The sequence below is a fragment of the Lissotriton vulgaris genome, chromosome 2_2 (genome assembly GCF_964263255.1).
Source record: "Lissotriton vulgaris chromosome 2_2, aLisVul1.2, whole genome shotgun sequence".
Lineage (NCBI taxonomy): Eukaryota > Metazoa > Chordata > Amphibia > Caudata > Salamandridae > Lissotriton > Lissotriton vulgaris.
In genome coordinates, this window is record NC_141688.1 from 79,467,486 (window position 1) to 79,490,731 (window position 23,246).

The following is a 23,246-nucleotide window of genomic DNA, read 5'->3' on the forward strand; positions in this document are numbered from 1 at the left end:
GTGCAAGGTATCCGTAAGAAGGACAGCGTGGACTCCCCCCCTTCCCCACACTCTCTTCCGCCGGAGCGGATATCCAGCCCCCGGGAAATTCGTAGGAGGGGCATATAGCCGTCTCCCCCCCGGGAGGGGCCAATGGCCGTCTCCCCCTAGGCGACCCATTCGTAGTGGGTGCCGCCTCCCCGTGGGAGGGACCAATGGCCGTCTCCCCCTAGGTGACCCATTCTTAGTGGGTGCCGCCTCCCCGTGGGAGGGGCCAATGGCCGCCTCCCCCTGGGCGCTCCCATCCGTACTGGGTGGCGCCCCCCCTAGGGACCTTGAAATCACTGCTCACCGATCATGACCTTACCGCCCGACCGAAATAAATACGACAGTTGTTTTACCTACTAAGGGAAGAAAAGACGCCTAATCTGTAACAGCTTGATTATTTACCAACTTAGACATCACTACAAAGGAAAAAAAGTCCTAAAAACAAGACAATTTATACTATGTAATACATTCCATTACTTTTCTACAAAGGAAAAAAAGGCCTACAAACATTTATTCAATAAAAGTCATACATTCTCGATGCAAAAAGTGACTGTATCTTTTTAATACATCAAATATCACCAACAAATACTTTATTCAACAAAACATTGCAAAAAAGGGGGTGGTGGGTGGGTCAAAATTGCCGCTTGTTCCTTCGAGGGCTCACGAGCGACGAGTGGTGCAGCCTTCAGAGCACTGGAACAAGAGGAAGCCTTGTTGGATTCCCGCTCTATTTATCCATCTGCGGGAGGGCGGGGGCCCGCCTCAGGTACGCCCAGCCGTGCGCTGACTTCCGGGCAGGTGTCTAGGACAACCCCTTCTGGGCGGGAAGGGCGTGCTCCGGCTATGCCGCTTTGGGCATAACAGCCGAAACACGCCCCCGCCCACAACGGCTTCCCAGGGGGATCGGGGCACCCATCCATACGTTCGGGGGGACCGAGTGGTCTTCCCTTTCCATATGGGCCGGGATGCCCGCCACCCCCTCCCAACACCAATTCCCCATGGGAGGAGACAGACACAAGTTTGAGCTTTTGGAAGGCGGGGGGGAGTTACCCCCCGGCCGTATTTATTAAAATTTGAAACAAAATTTAAAACTTTAAATAAAACGTTTCATGAATTATGTACAATTTTATTTCCATTACATTTTGATGAAGACAAGTTCTTTGGCTAACCATAACAGATCTCTAATACAAAGGTTTCCTAGCCGAGTCTAACATCCTGAAAATGCATAACAATCTTAAATAAAATTGTACATCCTAGCATTAAGGGCCAACGGCAAGGTCTTAACCGGTGTCAGATCACTACTACCAAATTCCCGCCCTCACAGTGTGAGTGGCGCATGCGCAGAGGACTTTACCCTCGTTGCCAACTGTAACTTCCCTTGTCGTGGGGGCCCCCTTTCACTCGACGCCATCTTAAAGGTCGTCTGAGTTCTCGTGCGAGGTATCCGTAAGAAGGACAGCGTGGACTCCCCCCCTTCCACACACTCTCTTCTGCCGGAGCGGATATCCGGCCCCCGGGAAATTCGTAGGAGGGGCATATAGCCGTCTCCCCCCCGGGAGGGGCCTATGGCCGTCTCCCCCTAGGTGACCCATTCGTAGTGGGTGCCGCCTCCCCGTGGGAGGGGCCAATGGCCGTCTCCCCCTAGGCGACCCATTCGTAGTGGGTGCCACCTCCCCTTGGGAGGGGCCACTGGCCGTCTCCCCCTAGGCGACCCATTCGTAGTGGGTGCCGCCTCCCCGTGGGAGGGGCCAATGGCCTCCTCCCCCTGGGCGCTCCCATCCGTACTGGGTGGCGCCCCCCCTAGGGACCTTGAAATCACTGCTCACCGATCATGACCTTACCGCCACAGGCCGGATAGTTGACCGACTATCCGGCCCCCCACACCTCCTAAAGGTCATGTCTCCTTAATCCCACTAGCCATGCTATGAAGTCTCCTATGAGTAGATCATTCCCAGCCCTGGACAGGTGAACCCCATCATTCAAGTAACAGTGATCGCCCTGAATACACCCATGGGGAATGCTTTGCAAATGCGCGGAGTGAAACAATTTCCCAAGTTTGTTGTTGACCCTCTTTACCGAGTGGTTCAACGCCGTTACAGAGAAACCCCCCCGCCAGACTCTCCTGGGGATCATGTGGGACCAGGCAATCGTGCACCCCGGGAGCCTCCTAGCCAACCAGCTGACTGCCGACAATGTGTTCAACTAACACCCGTCTTCCCAGTCTTACCAAGTCATTGCCCCCCAGGTGCACTATGATTACAGATGGCGGTGACATTTGCCGCCCTAAGAGTCCTTCCACAAACGTTTGAAATTGGTCAAAACAGAGGCCTCCCTTCCCATGGAAGGTTACTCTAAACCCGTATTCCCCAGATGCGTGAGTCGCGTCACCTGCCATGAATACGTCCCCGGCGTGCCTCACGTATGAGTGGCCCACGACCCATACCACTCGATCTCCAGTCGGTGATCCTTGACAGTGGGTCCTCTGGTGTTGGGTCGATCCCCAATTCCGCCCCGCGTCACAGGCTTGCGAAACTGTAATCCAAACAAAAGACAACAAGCGTGAGTGCATTTCATCAGTCTTTTACAACATGTGCAGTCGCACATACCTCTTGAAACAGTTCGAGGACCAACGGCCTAGCTGTTTCACTTCTTCCGCACCCAGACCCCGAGCCGTAGCCTCAGTAGCGGCCCCTATTCTGAATGAGTGGGTCCCAAAATCGCACGGGTTCAAGCCCACCGCAGCAATCGTAATTACCAGCACCCTCTGAAACTGAAATTTCGTCAACGGGGTGCCGTCCTTGTGTCTAAGCAGGCTCCCCCCCCCATGTCGCCAGCCTCTGTGCCAGGTAGTCCTCTAAATACCTTATGGGACAACTGGGGCTCCCTCGGGCGCGCTGCAAAACCACACTACTCCCCAAAGCTTCCTGGTCTGTCTTGGACCTGGCTATCGCGATTAACATAGAATCACCCCGTATTTGGACATGATCCCTGCATAGACCTCCCTCCACATCCTTCTTGTTTCTTGCTACGAGTTCACCTACCCGCATGGCCCCATGGAATGCCAATGCGAAAGCCGCTCGGAACAGAACTGCCTCGGAAGGGGAGGAGCATGTCTCATCAAGTTTTGCTAGTAGCAAAGCCAATCTTTCTAAACCAATCGGGTGCCTTGTATCTTGTCTGCGACCTTCCAGGCGCTGCCAACCGCGGAGCGCCTTTCTGACTAGGAAGGAACCCGTCGGGTCCCGTATGCCGTGGAGCTGTGCCATGAATGATATGGCCGCCCTATGTCTGTTGGCAGTTGCGGCTGATCGGCCTTCCTTATGAAGCGCCACTAAGAACCCTAAGAAGGATTCCTCCTGCCCCCAGCTATGTCTCCCTACCGGCCCTAAAAAGGCGCAGTATGAACGAAACGCTCCCTCATAGGCTTTCCTCGTCCTGGGCGCTAAGCTGGCTGCCACGAGGTCCTGTAATCCGGGGCACCGATCTGCCATAGTGCTTCGGGGAACGGTGCCGCCACTAGATCCGCTGTGGGTAGATAACCCCTGAAAGCCTGCATGTGTGAACCAGAGAGTGCATCAGCTGCATTATTCAGTACACCCGGCACATGTTTTGCCCCGAATTATACATTCAATCTCATGCATCGCAATACAATTTCTTTCAACAGCCTCAAGATCCACTTGCAGCGTGCTGCCTGGTGATTAATGCACTCGACCACCGTCATGTTGTCTGACCAAAACACTACTGAGCGGTCCCTAAAGTCTTCTGGCCATACCAACAGAGCCACCCAAATGGGAAATAGCTCCAAGAACCCAATGTTACCTGTTAGGCCACTGGAGTGCCACCACGTTGGCCATACTTGCGCCGACCATCGGTTACCAAAGATGACGCCAAATCCCACACTCCCAGCTGAGTCGGTCCACAAACCCAGTTCGTCAGACGATGCTAGGGGTTTGTTCCACGCCACCCGACCCTTGAAGTCCGCCAGGAATGCCAACCAAATGCGCATGTCCTGGCGAACCTCTGCCGACAGCCTCATGCGGTGGTGTCCCTCCTTGAGGCCTACCATAGCTTGTGCAATGGAACGTGAGAAGGGGCGAGCCATCGGTATCACTTTAAAGGCAAAGTTAAGCTGGCCCACTGTTTGTTGTAACTGGTGCAGGGTCACCTTCCCCTTACCAAGGCATTGTATTAGAGAAGCCCTGAACTTGGCCACCTTCTCCATTGGCTGACGGAAGCATCCCTCCACGGAATCAAGCTCAATTCCCAGAAACTCCAGTGAAGTAGATGGCCCCACTGTCTTACCTGTTGCCAATGGGACCCCAAACTCCTGCATGCGAGTGCAGAAGTCCTGCAGTGTCTGTGCACATTCTTTAGTGTCTGCCGGGCCCAAGAAAAGGAAGTCGTCTAAATAGTGCATCACCCGTCTATGCCCAGTGGCCTCGGTGAACGCCGATTCCAAAAAGGAGCTGAACATTTCAAAATAGGCACATGAAATTGAGCAACCCATGGGCATGCATGTATCCATGTAATACTTCCCTTGGAACGTGAATCCCAGCAAGCGCTGGTCCCGAGGGTGTACCGGGAGCAACCTGAATGCTGATTCGATGTCTGATTTCGCCATCAAAGCACCGGGGCCCAGGCGATTTAGTAGCTCGACGGCATCGTCGAACGATGCGTATCGAACTGAACATACCTCAGGGTCAATAGCTTCATTCACCGAGGCCCCCTTCGGGGCCGACAGATTGTGAATGAATCTATACTCCCCCAAGTCCTTCTTCTGAACCACTCCTAGGGGTGAACACACAAAATCCGCCACTGGCGGGCAGGCAAAAGGCCCTGCTACCCGTCCCAAGCTGACCTCTTTGGTAATTTTCTTGGCGGCCACCGCCGGGTTATGTTGAACAGATAGTTGATTCTTACAGAAGGGGCTCCCCCGAAAATTCCCCGCCGGGATGTTGAAGCCATACAGAAAGCCATTCCTCAAAATCCCGGCGGATACATGATCAGGGTATTTGTTCAGCCAGGGAGTCAAAGCCAAGATGTCGATGGGTGAAGATGATTGCTTCCCAGGCACCACATCAATCCTGCTTGGATCCCCCCTTTCCTCCCGAACTACCGGACTTGGATCTACAGCTAATTTCTGGGTGTGAGGAGTTCCCACAGCCCGAACAAGCATGCCGGAACCTACATGTTCCCTGAGGCCTGTTACAGTTACCTTTGTTGAAACCCCAACAAACCCCACGCTTGCCCCCATTCCTGCCGGTCTTGGGCTGTGATTCCCTACCAGCGCTCGCTCGAAAGGGCTGTGCCGGTCTCTGGTTGACTGTCCCAGACCCGCTCCAGCCTGGCGACGACGTACCCGCCGATCCAGGCAAGAGCTGTTTATGCCATGACACTGTGTCGAGACAATCCCACGTTAAAGCCTCGTCAAACTCTTTAGCTTTTTGAAAGTTAACGTCATAGCCCTTCCATTCATTCCCCCCGTACATTGTATAAAAATTCATGATCCTGTTCTGGTAACATGATAATTCGGGCAACACTTCGGGTTTACGTTCCCCCACTATTGCTGTAAACATAGAAAAGGCCTTAACCCAGTTCGCCATGGTCTCATCGACTCTAAATTCCGCCATCTTGGCCCGCCATACGCTGGGGTGCCATAAATCTTTCTGGGTCTTTGCGTATTCTATCTCACGATGGTCGGTCAACAGTGAAAACATGTTAATATATTTGTCCCCCCATATCATTTCCTTCGTGGCCGCCGGGATGTGCTGAGGCAACCTTTCCCGCCTTGAAGGCACTGAACTCTCCCCAACCAATGGCAATGGGTTCTTACCGGGTTCAACCGCTGTGTCCGCTGTCTTCGCTCGGCCATCCGTTGTGACCCCCGTTGCTACCCGTGAGGGAATATAAGGAACATTCGCCGTCCCGGCTTCCCTTGACTGCCGTAACTGCTCAATTATTATTCTGGCTTTCTCGGCCGGATCCCCCGCCGCCACTGCCCCCCCTGCTTTCTTCTTTAGCCAGGGTAACACTGCCGCTAACTGAAGGGCCAGTTCTGGGGGCATCTGATCATCCTCAACTGGCGTTATCACTACGGGGACTGGTAAACCTACGTCCGGACCTGGTACCGGGCTATCCACCGGTGCGACTGAGTTGATTGCGCCCGGGCTCGCTGGGGGCACCTCTGGGGCTGGGCCCGCCCTGGAACCCGCCCTCCTCTTATTCCTCTTCCCCTTACCCTCTGGGGCAACGTCCGGCAAGGCCGGCCCTATAACTTTCTTAGGCCGCCCGAGAGGTTGATCTGCGCTGCTATCTGCTTCTTAACATCTGCTAAGCCCCGACCGATAGCATCCACTCTACCCATTTTCCGGTCCATCACCGCTACTCGGTTCACGAGGGTGCGTAGCATCTTCTCCATCTCAGAGCTCTTTCCCGCTTTCTTGCCAGACATATGTTGGTTACTTCGCCCAACTCGATCCGTAAGGTACTAGAGCTTCAACACGCCTGGCCTGAAAGAGAAACAACAAAAATTACAAGTTCTCAAAATTGCCACTTGTTCCTTCGAGGGCTCACGAGCGACGAGTGGTGCAGCCTTCAGAGCACTGGAACAAGAGGAAGCCTTGTTGGATTCCCGCTCTATTTATCCATCTGCGGGAGCGCGGGGGCCCGCCTCAGGTACGCCCAGCCGTGCGCGGACTTCCGGGCAGGTGTCTAGGACAACCCCTTCTGGGCAGGAAGGGCGTGCTCCGGCTACGCCGCTTTGGGCATACCAGCCGAAACACGCACCCCGCCCACAACGGCTTCCCGGGGGGATCGGGGCACCCATCCATATGTTCGGGGGGACCGAGTGGTCTTCCCTTTCCAGGAGGTATGCTCATGTCTCTATCATTCGCGCAGCGGGCGGGCGTGTTGCTGCTCCGTGGTGCATCTGTATGCCCATGTTTTGCACTGCATGGGAACTCTATGGCAAATATTGTGTCATGCTGCGAGTGTTTGAACAAAAGTATTTCCTATCCCCTCCCCCACCCACCTTGACATCCCAAACTCATTGTGAAGATCATTCCCTCCCACCCCACCAAACAGTCAGCTCTTTAAACAATGTTGATTAACAGCTAAACTTCAGCAATAATATGCCAACTTGTGTGAACCAAAGAAAATAGGGGGGAGGGGGAGATATGGGATAATTGAATACAAGAGGAAGGGGAAAAAGAACAGGGGGAGGGATGGAGCTCGAGGTATATTAGAATGGGAAGGGGGAGGGGGTCAGGAGATTTGAATGGAGATCTATAGGAATCGAGGAGAAAAGGTGGGGGAAGAAGGTAATTCCGTTCATCAAGGGGGGAGGAAGGAGGGAAGGAAACCCGTTGTTAAGACTAGGGGCTCACACTGTGGGGTAGCATCAGAGGGCACACCTACCTGCTATGCTCACTCTGCGGTCTGGGGATCAGAAGTAGCGGGGTGCCCAGGATTCAGGGAAGTATGCTCCCTCATTTGCAATCGTAATGCTAATCAGCTATATATATTATGTGTCTGGTCTATGCCTATGCAGAGCTCACTCAGATGTTGACCAATTTAGTAAACCCCCGTTCTCATTTTCCACCGTCGGTACTCACGACCGGTTTATCGTTAGATACAGTAAGTCATTATCAGAGAGCTGAGAGGGTGTTCGGGTTTCTGGATCGTCAGTTTCGGGGAGATACAACATAGCATAGTCTATATGTGCCTGCATCAGTTTGTGCTACACCAGAGCGAATTTCTTTCCGGCCTCTTGGACAGCTATGGTAAAGTCCGGGTATAAAGCAACAGTGTGGCCGTCATGGATTAAAGGTGATTTCGATCTCGCCAGCCTCAGATCTGTATCCCTATCTCTTTAATTAGGAAGCTTTGCATTAATAGGTCTGCCTGCCGTCCCCGGAGGGGGTCGGTTTTCAGAGATCGTGCGCTCTCCCAACTACCAACTGGGCCGAGAACACCTCTGGGCCAAGGGGGCTATACAGCATCTTCTCAACACATTCCTCCATTTTACCGGTACAGGCTCTCCTCGGCACTCCCAGAACACAAAGGTTGTTACGTCGAGAGTGCGCCTCGACGTCCTCGTTCTTAGCTGCTATAACCTTCAGTAGTTTATCCATATGCACTAGCTGTGTTTCCTTAGAGGTCGCTGCATCTTCCAAATCTGAGATTCTGTGCTCTGTCTCCTTGATGCGTGCAACGTGTTTTTCAAGTTTTTGGGCCATAAAATCGAGTCTGTTGCACATAGTGTCCATTTTAGCTTCTATGGAAGTTAGACAGTGCTTTATGGTGACAAGCAGCGTTTTTAAGTCTTCTTCAGCAGCCTACATGCTGTCAGTATGTTGCTCTGCAGGTGGGCAACAGCGTTTACAACGCAACTTTTACCACGCAGCACCTTTACCACGCAACTTTTACAACGCAAGTCTTTACAACGACTTACGCTGGGGGGCGCTGTAGGATACGGAATAGTTTAATTTACTATCCAAAACCTTCCCTACTATCCACGGGGACTGAAGTTGGAATAGTAAATTAAACTATTCACTATCCAGCGCCCCCCAACGCAAGTCGTTGTAACTAATTGTGTTGTAAAACCTGCGTGGTAAAGGCATACGTTGTAAAAGCATGCGTAGTAATGACATACAACCTCTGCAGGCAGTTGTTCTGATTTGCATTGATGTCTCAGCATTCTGCGAGCTTTAAAGCTTTAAAGGTCAGTTTCAACTTTTTTGAGTCTGTTTTGCCTATCTTGTGTGACTGCCATGTATCAGCGCTCCATAGGGGAAATCTCAGTGGACACAGAGGCCTACAATTTCGTTGCAGGGACACTCAGGCAGTATAGCATCCAGGAAGGCATGCCTGTTCTCTGATATCACTGTGACGATATCACAAGTACTCGATGTAATCCAGAATCGCCAGGGGCGGCTGGTGAGTCTTAGTCACGATAGACTTTGTTGCAAGTGAGAGATTGCGCTTCAGGCTTCTCAGTACACAGTGCCGGCATAACAAGAGTTGGCCTCAGCCAGCGCTGCATCTATCTCCCTGTGTTGCTGAGGGGGCTCTGTCTATGTATGTGAGAATGTGAGCACAGAGGCCTCATGTCAATGTTAACAGTCTTTGTTCAGTTGAAGGGTCCGCTAGGGACTGCACTCAGTGGCTACTCCATTTTGAAGTATCGGACTCTGTGGGATTCTGTATATTTCAGGCAAAGATACAGTTGAGCTCATCAGTGATAGAGCCGTCGAGTGATACCAAGTTTTAGCAGGATACTTTGAATAGTCATATTTATCCAATATACTTTGGGACACCATAACTACTAAAGGGAGTATCTACTAGGGCTTTTTGTCTACATTTATGTGTACACCTTAGCTTCTAATGTGTTAATAGCATCTTTGGTAGTAGATGCGATTGAGCCAAAGGAGCACCGCAGGTTAACTAGAAATTGATAATTAAATTGATTCACAGAATATTGATGCATGTTCTGACACTCCCTATTTATTGATTGTGCTGCAATTTCTTCTGACCAGGAACAACTACTACCAGTTTGTATTCAGTGATTGTTTATATATCTGACTGCAGAGACATTGTCCATGCGTAGCATCACAGAACACTTCATTGAGTTCTTGGTGAAACATCAAATCCCAAAAGAACCTGCTAGTAATTCTAAGCAATTGTTGTGAAGTTCATTCTCCTGATCTGTCCAGCTCCCTCCTGTAGAAGAGTCTCCACACGTCGCACACTGTCCTTCTAAACTCGCATCCAACTCTATCACTATTTCTGGTTCTTCCCCATAAATTGCTCTCTCATTCCATGCATCTGCATTCTTTAGCCACCATATCAGTTCCCACTTTGAGTCTGCGTCTAAACACACAGTTTGTGAGTAGGAGCAGGAAGTTTAAATTCAGTGACACATTAATCAACACCAAATGAATTCATGTCAGTTGTCAGTTGTCATGTCAGGTGTGCCTGCTTTCCCCCCCATAATCTACAGTGATGAATCAGAGGGTGGCAGTGATGTACCAGAGGGTGGCATGGGTGAATCAGAGGGTGGCAGTGGTGAAACAGAGGGTACTGTGAACCTGTGATGATGAACCAGACGTAGAAACAACAAAGTCGCGCCCGTTGCGAGCCGACAAGTAAGTCCGCAATTGCGAACTGGCACAAAAACCTTGCAAACTGGCACAAACCCTTGCGAACACAAAAAAAATAAAAAAATCGACAAATTCGCGAGAATTTGCGGATTTTGCGGATTGCGAGTTCGCAAATACGCAAATTAACGAACACCAGATTTGCAAAATTCGCCCATGCTTACTCTGCACGCAAAAGAGTGGCTGTACAGAAAGACAGAGAAAAACAAAACGTGTTCAATACAGAAGCTACGTGGGTATTTGATTCCGAATAAATCAGAGCCACACACACAGACAGGCAAAAATCACCTCTGTGGTTTGAGGTGAGCCCTGTGCCCACAGCTGTCTTCATTATTTAACCTCACATTTAAAACAATGGCATTTTACTAAAGTGTGCATTGAAATGTGTCAGGTACGCTTCTCAGCCAGCTAATGACCAATTAAACTACACATTGCTTTACAGACTTTGCGTAAGGCTACCTCCTGGCTGTACTGTAAGAAACAGGCATTTATTTTACACTAACAGGCTATTGTTGTTCAAGAGGCCCTTTCTCCAAAAAGCGTTGGCAAAGCCAATAGGTCACGATTTGCAAGGCTTTAGCTAACTAACCTTCTGCTTAGTGCTTTGCCAATGCTTGTTGACATTGCTGGCCAGCACTGGCCATAAAAATAAACAAGCATTGGCATAGCCAATAGATCTTGCCTTTGGGACATTAGAAGTGTTTAGTCATGCAACAGTTGATGTTGCACCAAGGCTATTGTGCTGCATAATTAAATACTTATTAGGTCCCAAAGGCGAGACCTATTGGCTATGCCAATGCTTGTTTAAGAGGAGGCAGTGATCCCACAGACCACTGCCTGCTCTTATAAAATGAAGACAAAACTTTCATTTTTTATTGTTGAAATGCATCCCTTTTTCCCCAAAGTAAAGCGGTTTGTATCACAACAACAACAAAAAACTTTGTTTAAAGGCAATTACGAACATGGTGGTCTCCTGACCTCAGCAAGCCACCATTCCTGTGATGGCAGGCATTCCTAATAGGTCATAAACTGCAACCTACCTCACTAATAATCATGAAGTAGGTTGTTTTTCAATACACAACATGTGCCCCCAGCCCATTTCCCATTGAGCAAACTCACCCTGGGGCCCTGTTTGGGACCCCTTCCCTACCTTTCAGCCAAACCTTTCTTGGCAAGATCTCCGCCATGAAAACTTTAGCAGAAAGGCAGATTGTAATCGGCACGGTAATGCTGGCATCAATACCTCCTCCATAAGCTGCCACTTTCCTGACCGCCGACGGAACCAAGATCCTGCAGGTTGAGGTGGTCCACCCACCAAACTCATAATTGGGCGGTCGACTGCCAAGGAGGCAGTAGTCAAACCGCCACTATTTTACTAAATTGCCCTCTAATTTCTAGGTTGTTCTGCCTTACTGCGTAATCAAAAAAAATAATAATAATAATATGTGTAAACTGTAAAAAATACTGTACTACACTATATTTTAGAAATATAGTTTAGAAACTATATTTATATATTTTATATTGTATGTATATATCTGAAATTGAATATTCTTTATTCTTGTTTGCAGACTTTTTAAACTTTTTTATTATTACTGCGGTACTTCTTGGGAAGCACCATGGTACTCCATGAACTTTTTAAAACATGTATATAAAAATACAAATAAAAATTCCCTACCAATTATCACGGTAATAAAGTGGTAATAGGTAGGGCACAAATATAAAACCTAAAACTTACCTGTATCTAAGGCCCTTACCCGGAACACAGCCTTTGTGTGATTAAATCAAACCTGCCTGCCTTTAACTTTTGTAAAGGCAGTTATTAGTCAATCATATATTGTTTTGTCATTGGCTACTGTCAGTCTATAATATATATTCTTTGACACTAATAAATAATACATATTTTAGGTATGTAATATTAATACATGGGAATATACTTATATACAAATATATGTATGTGTTTGAGTATATGTGTGTGTGTAAATTAAATGCCAAAATAATTTAATTCATTTAACATCAACATTCAGAAATGATGAATAGCAAAAAAATGTTACACTGAGGAGTGTTACGAAATATAATTGTGAGTAAATATACACGTGTATATTTACCTTCATGAATTAGACCCCAAAGAACGCAGGAATGATAAATTAAAAAAATAACTGTGACGAAAGTTGATTGCCACTGAATAATGTTTCTAAGTTTCTGATAAAACAATATGATATTTGTTTATAGGGAACATTCTGTTCTAATTAAAATAATTTATGGCAAAATTATATAAGAAGCAGTACAGTTACAAGGTAACACAATAAGGAAGAAGGGTTATGACTACTTGCGCAAGTAAGACACTTCACAGATGCATCTTTGTGTCTCTCCCTGGCATACATACCACAATACAGTTATGTAACTATGGTTTTCGATATAAAAAAGGGTAAGTTCTATATAGTTATCATTTTTGTAGGACATGGAATGACTTTTAAGTCAAGCTATTTTAAGTAAGTATGGGCTGAAAATCCGTTCCATTCGCGGAGTTTGCGGATTTTTGGCAAATTCGCGGTCTGCGAATCGCGCAAATTTGCCCAAAAATCCGCAATTCGCAAAGTGGCGGATTTTTTTGCTTGGTTGCGCTTCATAAATACAATATCGCGCGTGTGGCGTTGACTTACCGTGATTCTGAGTTCCCCGAGTTATTTTTCTTCCCGGTTTGCGTGTGCTGCGCCATTTTGGTATCTTGCTGTGTGATTGCGCAACAGTTTTTCGACCGCGAGTACGTCATCGCGGCCCGCCATCTTGCACAGCGAAAGTTTGACAACGCAAGTACGTCATAAGGGTCCGCGATCACATATCATGGGAGTAAACATTTGCGAACACATAGATGCGGAGCGCAGCTGACTTCCGGCGGGAGATTTGAACAGCTCTCTTTCCCGAACTTGCAAGAATTGCAATTCTGCCCAAGAAATCCTCCGCGCGCAGCATAAACCTTCTGAAAATGATCAGAATAACTCCTCAGATTGACATTTGGCTGCACTTTTTGGTGCAAGGAGTCCATTTTTGTAGGGGGCTGGGAGGAAGGAAGTGCCCCAGAGTCTCCAACTTCCTGTTCCTGTCCAGCAGGTTCCTCCCAGTGCTTTGTCCATGTCCTGATCACTTTTCATTTGGATCTGGAGCTAGAAGGATTACTCTTTGTGGCTGCTGCTGGATATTTGTATTTGAGGACTTTTGGGACTTTGAATCACTTTTGGATTTGAGATTTTACAAGTAAGTTGGTGTTGTTTGTTTGGGGCATTGCAGTTGCTGCAACTACAATTTAAAACTTTTTCACAACTTTAAAAAAAATATATTGTGGGTAGCCACAGTATCCAGTAGGCCTAGGGTTAGTCATGGGTGCATGATACAACTGTTTCTGTGAGTTTTGTTGAACTTAAATCTCATTTATGTCATTGAATTGTAGCTCACTATACGTGGATTTGAATTTTTTTAATTTTGGGGTGACTGTAAATCCACACTAGCCAGTAGGCCCAAGGGTAGTGAGTAGTGCATGGACTAAGTCTTTCTGTGGGGTGTCTTGAATTTAAACATCATTGAGGGCATGGATGGCATTAGATTGTGGTGATTATTGTGTGTTTTTAGACTTCTTGGGGAGTTATTGGGGCCTGGCCATGTGGGTGGGGGCCATTTTGAGGCCTGGCCATGTGGCTAGGGGTCAAGGGGCCATTTTGAAGCCAGTCAGTGTACTCGGGCCTGCACCCAGTTTGCCTTGCTTTCATCCATTATGCCCAGGGGTACTCAGTGGTGCATAGACCAAGTCTTTCATTGGGGTGTCTTGAATTTAAACATCATTGAGGGCATGGATGGCATTGGATTGCGGTGATTTTTGTGTGTTTTTCGACTTCTTGGTGTGTTGTTGGGGCCTGGCCATGTAGGTGGGGGCCATTTTGAGGCCTGGTCCAGGCAGGGCCTGGCCATGTGGCTGGGGGTCAAGGGGCCATTTTGAAGCCAGGCAGTGTGCTCAGGCCTGCACCCAGTTTGACTTGTTTTCATCCTTTAGGCCCAGGGGTACTCAGTGGTGCATGAAACAACTCTCTATGTGTGGTCTCTCTTCTATTAATGTAAACATCCATTTTTGATTAGAAATGCAATTTTTTGGGGGGTATTTGGGTGTGTTGTAATAACAATAAATGCCTAGTTGCAAATATTAATTGAAGCACGACATGTGCAACATTTATTTAACTGATGTTCCTCTGGCTTCCTTTGCTTTTAGGTGTACAAGAGAACCACATCAGTCATCGTTCATCATTCATCAGTGCTAGGATGAAGTCCTGCAGCGGTGTGTGCAGCACAACGTCACGCGACGTTGCGTGTGGCCACAGACATCTCTGCAACTTGTGCAACTGCGGCCTGCTGTTCTGACAGCTGAAGAAGATGGGCTCAAAGAAAGGTGGCCGTAGCTCCTCTACCAAGAAAGTTGCCAGTGCCACTGCCAGTAAGAAGGAGCAGAAGAAGCAAGTGGCGCCACTTACCAAGGAGACTGGTGTGCCCACAGACACTTTTTTCGGGGAAAAAAACTAAGCCTGCAGCAGCGGGGTTCGCTGGGGACCAAGCTGGGAGCAGCACCTCCGCTTCATTGGGCTCAGTGCCACCACGCCAAGTTAGGTCAATAAGTGCTGCAGAGGCAGCTACTTTAATTGCTCAATCACCTTCGACCAGTGATGTTGGCTCATCGCAAGAAAGTAGCATCCAATCAACGCAGGGTGTAACTCATCTGACGAGTGTTCAACAACCACAGCCCCAACGACAACCACAGGTGCAACTAGTACAAGCGCAAGTACATGCGGAAGTACATGCGCAAGGAGAGGCACAAGGAGAGGCGCAAGGAGCGGCGCAAGGAGAGGCACAAGGAGAGGCGCAAGGAGAGGCGCAAGGGGAGGCGCATGGAGAGGCGCATGGAGAGGCTTAACTAGAGGCGCAACTAGAGGCACATGGAGCGGCACAACTGCCCACAATGCTTGTTCCTCCTGAAGTAGGGGCACATCAGGAAATCGAGATTGAAGCGGAGGTATCATCTGAGGAAGCCACTCCTCCTGATGATGATCCATTGTCTTCCAGATCCCCAGCAAGAAAAAGGTCAAGGAGGGCTACTACAAGTTCTTCTTCAAGCCCTCTTCCTTCTGATGATCTTGATGTTGATTGGAACCTACCAATGCAGTCTGAGAGTGAGGCACGCCATGAGCCGACAAAGGTAGCTAAGCCTAAAAGGAAGGTTCCCGCAAAGTTTCCACTTATGGGTCAAAATGACGAACAAGAAGTGGTGTATTCTGCTGCTGATGAACAGTCTGACGATGAGTCAATGACCCAGTCATCACAGTCCCAGCGGGCATGCAGCAGACAGACATTTTTACCCTATCCGGAATTGCTGCTGAGCGGGATGTGGGCGGCGTGACACTGGTACCACCACCAACGCAGCTAACTACTACACCAGGAACATGACCTACAGCTTCCATATTTTCTCGTCAGAAGGGCCGGCAGGGACCTCCATCCAGCTCGACCTCCATTACCTCAAGCAGTGGTGCTGTAAGTGCACAACAGAGTCAAATTCCGCCACGCCCATCCTCCACTTCATCTGGCATTGAAACTGAAAATAGCACCTCCACCACCAGCAGACAACTCCAGCCCCCAGTTTGGGACTTCTTTCGTGTTAGCAAAAAGGCGGAAAACATGGTTGATTGTTCGATTTGTAAAAGTGTAGTTAGTCGGGGTAAGCTTGGTACCAATCATGGTACCGAAGGCCAGAGAGGTCATCTCCAAAAACACCACACTACCATTTGGGAGGCGCACCTAAGGAAGATCCAGGAATACAAAAGTACAACAAATCCAAATGTATCCATTCATATTGCATCTGATGATGATGAGGGGCTGATCATGCAGGGGGAAGTGAAGAAGCGACAGACATTTTTTCTGGTACACCCAGTACCCCTGGCAGCAGCACTACAGTGGTAGCGCCCACACCTTCTACCCAGCATCATGTATGAGCCACACTTAGAGTCTGGGAGAGACATCAATGCGAAAAAGTACATCAATGAGCCTAACTGGGTTGAAGAAGTCTGCATCATCATTATCATCACATAAAACGGTCCAGACCACCATTAAAAGCATTTTTTGGTTGGAGGCGCCATTTGAATGCAACCACCCAACTGGGTGGTTGCAAACGCAAAGCTGGCTAAAATGCTAGCGCTGGACCTTCTCCCTTTTTCTTTTGTGGAAGGGGTGGGTTTTCTAGAATTTGTGGCAACAGTCTGCCCTAAATGAAAGGTTCCTAGCCAGTCCTATTTTGCCAGAGTTGCGGTTCCAGCACTACATGAAGATGTGTTGGAAGTGATTGGGTCAGCTTTGCAGAAGAGTGCTGTTCACACTATCCTCCTGACAACAGACATGTGGACCAGTTGCCAAGCCGTGGATTACATGTGCATCACGGCACACTGGGTCTCATTTGGAGAGGTTGTACATAACATATCTACAGGTGTTGACAGTGGCACAATTTTTCAAGCTATTTGGAAACATGCAACAGTAGCCATGTTTGCCATGGAGAAATCTCATACTGCAGTAAACAGTTTGGATGAGTTTTAGAGTAAGTTCTCTAAATGGCTGGTGCCAAGAAGTCGCATGATTTGTTATGTTTCCACGGATAATGGCAGTAATATAGTTAAGGTCATGAATGATGGTGGCTACTTCAGAGTGCCGTGTTTGGTGCACTGCATTACCATTATTCTTCAAGATTTCTTGAAAAGAGAAAACACAGTCAGCAAGTTACTGACCACCTGCATAAGAATCTGCACACATTTCAGCGATTCTATAAAGGCCCGGAAGAAGATGAGGATCATTCAAAGTAGCTGTGGAGTGCCAGTCAAAGGAATCATCCAGGAGGTGGCAACACGTTGGAACTCAACATTCTACATGCTTGAACGTCTGTTTGAGCAGTACTTGGTAATCAATGAGTATGTCAGTAGCATTAACATACGGTCTGCTGCTATGAAAGACATGAGGATAAAGCCGGAGGAATGGGACCTAGTTAAAAGCCTGACAGACACGCATCGTCCTTTTGAGGTCTTCACCTGTGAAGTCAGCAGGGAAGACTGTAGTTTGGGCAAAGCTATCCTATTGTTGTTCATGCTAGAGGAACAACTGAAGGAGGTGTCTTCAACGTTCTGAGCTGATGTTCACAAACAAGACGCATATCGGTTGGCAGAGAGCTTATTAAGCCGCCTATTTCTCAATGAAAGGCATAAGAAAATACATTCAGAACAACATTACATTTGTGCCACTATTCTGGATCCACGGTACAAAAAGGCACTGACCAGTAAAGTATTCATTCCTTTTGATGAAGAAGATGTTTCAAAGTACAAACATTGGCTAGCTGGGTCAGCCACTCGGTTCGAAAAAGAGCGGCAGGAAATTGAAGGAAACACTACAAGTACCACTGAAGCAGCAGACCATCCGGCGTCAAGGTAGACTTCTGTGGCCGAAGGCAGTCACTTTCCCTCACAGCCGTTACTGATAGCAGCAACAGTATCCTCGTCATCATCACCTGCACCAGGCCCAGCCATAATATTGTCGGAAGCGGATTGGATAACTCAGCAAGGGTTTCCTCACTCCAGTGTTGATGCAAAGGCAGCAAATGGTACGCAAAGTGGAGCACCACCCAGGGAGGCTCTTGAGTGGGTGGTGCAGGCCTATCTGGAAGACCCAACAGAGGTCTACATTGATCGTGACCCATTGGTGTATTGGTATGGGAAAAGGCCTCACTGGCCACTGCTCAGCAGGCTGACTATAAATTATTTGTCTTGCCCACTCGCAAGCGTGTGTCTTCGGAACGAGTTTTCAGTGCTGCTGGTGCCATTGTCACTTCAAAAAGGTCCCCCCTCTTGCCCAAAAATGTGGAGAGGTTAACAATGATCAAGATGAATCAGCACTTCATACCACTAGATTACAAAATACGTGAATCCACGCAGGAAGAAGAGGACACCGACTTAGGTGACGGAAGCTCTTCTCTGTTAGCTGACCTACTCCATGTTCAATTCACAGAGTTTGAGGAGGAGCTCTACTTCCCTGACAACTAGGCTTGAAAAACTTACTTTTTGTTTTCTTCCCTCCTTTTTTACTTTTATTTCTGTGTGTCTTTCTTTGATTTGCAACTTTTAGCACAACAAAACTTTAATCACAACAAATCCATCAGCAGCACTGCCTTCGTCTTATTTTTCATATTGAAGGTGCCACTGTCTGCATTCCTGAAGTTCACAACTCAGTCATGCTCCTCTATCCTCCTCTTCCAGACTCCCCCTATCCATTTCCCTCAAGGCAGATGGCCGGATTACGCAGAATCTAGAAACTGTTGCTTCAGTCCGTACACGAGTCCCCTCAAAAGAAGTGGGACTGGAATGACTCACTATGCTGACTGCACCTTCTGAAATTGACACAAGAGGCTGCCCTGTGGCCCTTCACTTAAGAATAAGATGATGACAAGTGGAACAGGTACTGAATGATGAGATGGCATGCAGTGGTGGACAACACTGGCTGTCTGGCTCTGATGAAAGCAATTGTTTGTTTGTTGTGCATGAAGTGAATCGTATCTATGTGTTCTGTTATTATTATTTAATCTTTCACACACTAAATGTAACTGAAGTGTACTCTGTCACCTTGTTTAATACAAATGGTGCTTCTACTGCAGGGGCCAGCCACTACGTTGCATTTTTCAATATGGAAAATGTCCTTGGACTCAGTTTGTAGACAACATTGAGTTTGCCAATAACATACCATGATGATGATGAGTCTTGATGATTAAAGTTACATATTATCTTTATTCTTTACACAGTCACTCACTGGGATGGATGGATCATCATCATTGTCGGTTTATGGAAGAAATATTGCCGTTTTGTGAGTGGCAAACAACGGGTAAACAAGTCAACAACAACCACAGCAGACCTACATGTCTGTCTAGTCATGGTATGGGAGTGGTCGAGCCAGTGTAGTTTATGCCAGAGACCAGACAGCAGTTCATGTAAAATTGTGGCTATGTGGATTGCTGCATAAAATTAGATATGCTTTGTCTGTCTGTGTCAAAGAGGTATGCTACATCATCAGGTAGGTTCACTCAGTGGTGCCTGCCTTGACCGTCTGCATGGCCCTGGCCTGCTGTCTGCAATTACTATCCTTGAAAAGGAGACTCAGAGTACACACTTTAGAAATGATGCCTGTATATAATACTGTCGCCTCTGAAACTGTTATTTTTGCTCTATACACCGTACCTTATATTTTTTCTCAGTGCTGTTTTAATATCCCTTCCTGTTTTTCCATCAACAATTGCAGGCCGTCTTTTACCTTGTGCCATGGGAACAACATCAATCCACAATTCCGCATCAGCCAGGCAGGCAGTGGACAGTGTGTCTGGTCACCAAGATTGACGACGGAGCGTAAGATGGAATCAATGGAGGAGTACCGCGAATAGGAGGAATGGCTGGATGCATGCAACTTCCCAATTTGGACAGGACAACAACATACAGTTACAGTATTCTCTTCACTTCTCTTTATCTTTTAAATAACTTATTGTTGTAAACTTCCATGAGTGTGACTCTCTGCTTCAAATTCATCCCTACAGCTATTTCATTACTTTCTTTGCTATTTTTAAAACTAATTCAATGTACTACTAAGTCATTATCTCTCTGAGTGAAATTGCGTAATTACAGCAGCCCTGTACTGTCTAATAGTTTACTACTACTTAGTAAGTTGTAGTTAGTACTACTTTTCAGTAACCGAACCATCCATTCAGCAAACAACTTCATGCATGCACTTCCTTTATGTCCCTTAAAAGATTTATGGATATCTTTGTATCCAAATATTTGCTTTTCTTCATTTGTTGTTTGTCCATGCTGTGTTTTTTTTCCGCTCTCCACAAAACTTTCCCAAAAAACCCAATCCCCATCCAATTTTCAAACCCTAACCCTGTTCCCCCGGGCTGTGTGGTTTTCATTGAGGTGTGACTAAATGACAGCAATAATTCTGCACACTTGCTGGGGAGGATAACGTGCAAGCAACCTCCTCAAATCAATTTTAAGGCAGCTAGATGAGTCCTAGGATATTGTAATTCTGCTTAAAAAAACACCAATGAGTTTTTTTCAAATGAATTCTGAATTTCATGCCCACCATCGATTGGATCCAGCGTCAACATCATCCTCCTACATGTCAAGACTTGTTACGCTGCTGTGTCACTGTTCTTGCTGTAGCCATAATCATCCATGCAAATGTTTTTTCCCATACTTATCTTCAGCATTGCTTAGGCTACAAATATACTGTTCCTTCTAATACTCCTCTCAGGCCACTCAATGTCTCTTTTTTTCCTTTGTTTTTCACATGCTCCTACTGCTAGTGTGGTACCACTCCTATTACCACCACAACAATGGAATTTCTGTCCTGGATGGATTTCATGGGCAACCGTAATCGCCATTTGCCATGCAGCCAGCGCTGTGCATAGCTCTATTCTCAAACACGAATCACAAGTAAGATAAGCATTTTGGGGAGGTAGAATAATGGGCTTGGACTCGGAGGAGAGGAGAGACTGACAGTAGTACTAGTAAAGTACTAGTAGGCCAATTGAATTCACTAACTCTGTTAGTGGCACTTTTGTACATTTCTGGACGTTTTAGATAATTCATGCTGGTAAGTTTGAGGAAACCAAAAGTGCAGTAACCCTCGCCCACCACTCCACAAAGTAATATGAACGCATACACTATGTTGAAGTATATAAAATAAATAATTATATATTTTCCCTAACAAAAATACGCTAGTCCAAAGACCCAAAGCACCCCCTCCCTAACCCCAACAAATGTCCATTTCAATATCCCGCAAAAAGTCCCTCAGAATCCCCAACTCCCAATCCCGCCACCCCCAACAGTCTTAAAAAAAGGGGCAAGGGACACAGTCACTTCCGGCGGTGTCCTGTGGACAGGTGGCCCCGCAGCTCTCTGCGGAGGTCCTGGACCTGGTGCTTCTGTTTCTCTACCGTGCGCTCCAGGTAGTCTACTCGGAGGCGTAGCCGGCACAGGCATGCCATCCAGGCTCTGGGGTGCGCAGCTGCTGGTTTTGTTGCAGCTGAGCGGCGGCGGTGGGAGGGTGTCGGACCACGGCGCCGTACTGAAGGCTGCTGGCTGGTGGACAGGGGGCACTGGAGGAGGATGCAGCTGTTTCCGCCTCCTCCTCCTGTTCCCGAGCCCACAGCTGGCGATATTCTGCACAAAGGGCCTCAAGCTTCCGGGCCCTGACCCGGGCAGCCATCTCCTTTCTGGTGAGCTTTTGTGGAGCATCTATCTGAAAAAAGAAAGAAAAATACTGTAACCAATACTCTTTAACAATAACACAAAATAATTCAACAGAAAGTTGTCTCAAAGTAACACTAGCAACTTCCAAGCACAGTATAACATTTTGGCATGTATATTTCCGCAGTCTTTGTAGGCCTGTAACATTAGTGGGAGTTTGAGGAATTCTACTAGCAGCACTATGGACTCACTACATAGTCTGAGAGTCAGAGAGTACACCAGTCTTCGTTTTTCTCTAGTTTTGCGAAATAAATTACTTGTACGTGTACTTGTGGTAGCCGGCATAATGGCAGCTCGGTCAGCTTGCATCCAAGAAAAACAGACACAAGCCATGATGACGCAGACTCGCATTACTTTAAGCAGTACATGCAGGTGGGGCTAGGGAAGCTCTTACTTTTCTATAGGGGAGAATTTCTGAACAATCACAACTTCTAGTATTTGGATTTCCTCTGCTTTGCTACTCTGGCACGTACATGCTGTTCAAACAAAGTAACACTCTTCATACACTGAGCCTCTGATCTACATACACCTCTGCTATCTATAAGGAAGAAGATACCATCCATGCTTCCAAAGTAAACGTCTATCATTCTTCCTAATGTCTCAACTGTGCCAACTTTACTTTTTCCCACCAACCAACTAACACTCTTTTCATTTTATTTAGTAAACCACCGTCTTGACCTGCATTTCAGTTTCACCCAAATGATATATTGCAATGCACACCACACATGCATTTTCTGATTCACCCGCACAGGCAGTCATCTTCTCTTTCTCCTCCAACCATCCTTGCTTCAAGCAGCCATGCATCTGATTCCTTCCCATCAGCCACCTCTGCATGCATTCAAAAACACGTATCATTCTGTTCAGTCATAAATGTTACGACTCGCTCGTCCTTCCTTACGCCCTCCTTTCCCTTTTAGTTCATCACATCCCTCAAGTTCATCTGATCTGACTTGGCTTCACGATAACAGTTTCACAGCTGAGTTGAAGTCAAATAGAGGGGGCCATTGCTTACTCGAGAACTACCGCCGCTAATGCTATGGCTAAGTCAAGGGTGACTGTCGTCTCAGTGATTGGCAAAAATGTAGTTCTAAATTAGTAACAGTTCCTAACAGTACAGTGTACTTCTACTAGTATACTGTCTACTGTACAGTACATCATACACCCGTTTGCGAGCCTACTGTAAAATGTCAATAAGTAAGGTTTATAATAACTTACCACCACCGCTGCTGAGCCATCCCCCGCAGCAGCTGCTCCTGGTGGCACTTGTGGTGCCGCCGCATCTGCCCCTGGAGTGGACCCCTCCGCGCTGCTGGCACCGGCACTGGTGGTGGGAAGTGCTGCATCCGATGTTGTGATGATGCCTAGAAAAAACATGTCATATTTTTAGATGCCATACACCACCCCCTATTTCGTCTAGTAATGGAAGAGAAAATGTTAAAGAATTTTTAATTATTGGGACTGAAAAAAAGTCATAGTTTTGGGGAGGGTGTTAACTTATATGCTCAGCCATAACAAGCAACAATTTTTGGCACAACTGATGAATGCTTGCTTTTTAATGTGCAACATTTTTCTAATTACAGACAGAACCATCTACTCCTCATCACCACCAGGAGAACTTGAAGTTCCAACAAATTGAGGACTCCCGAGACCTGCACAGTTACTATTAATAATTAGATGTATTGAAGTATATACTGGGGAAGGGTGT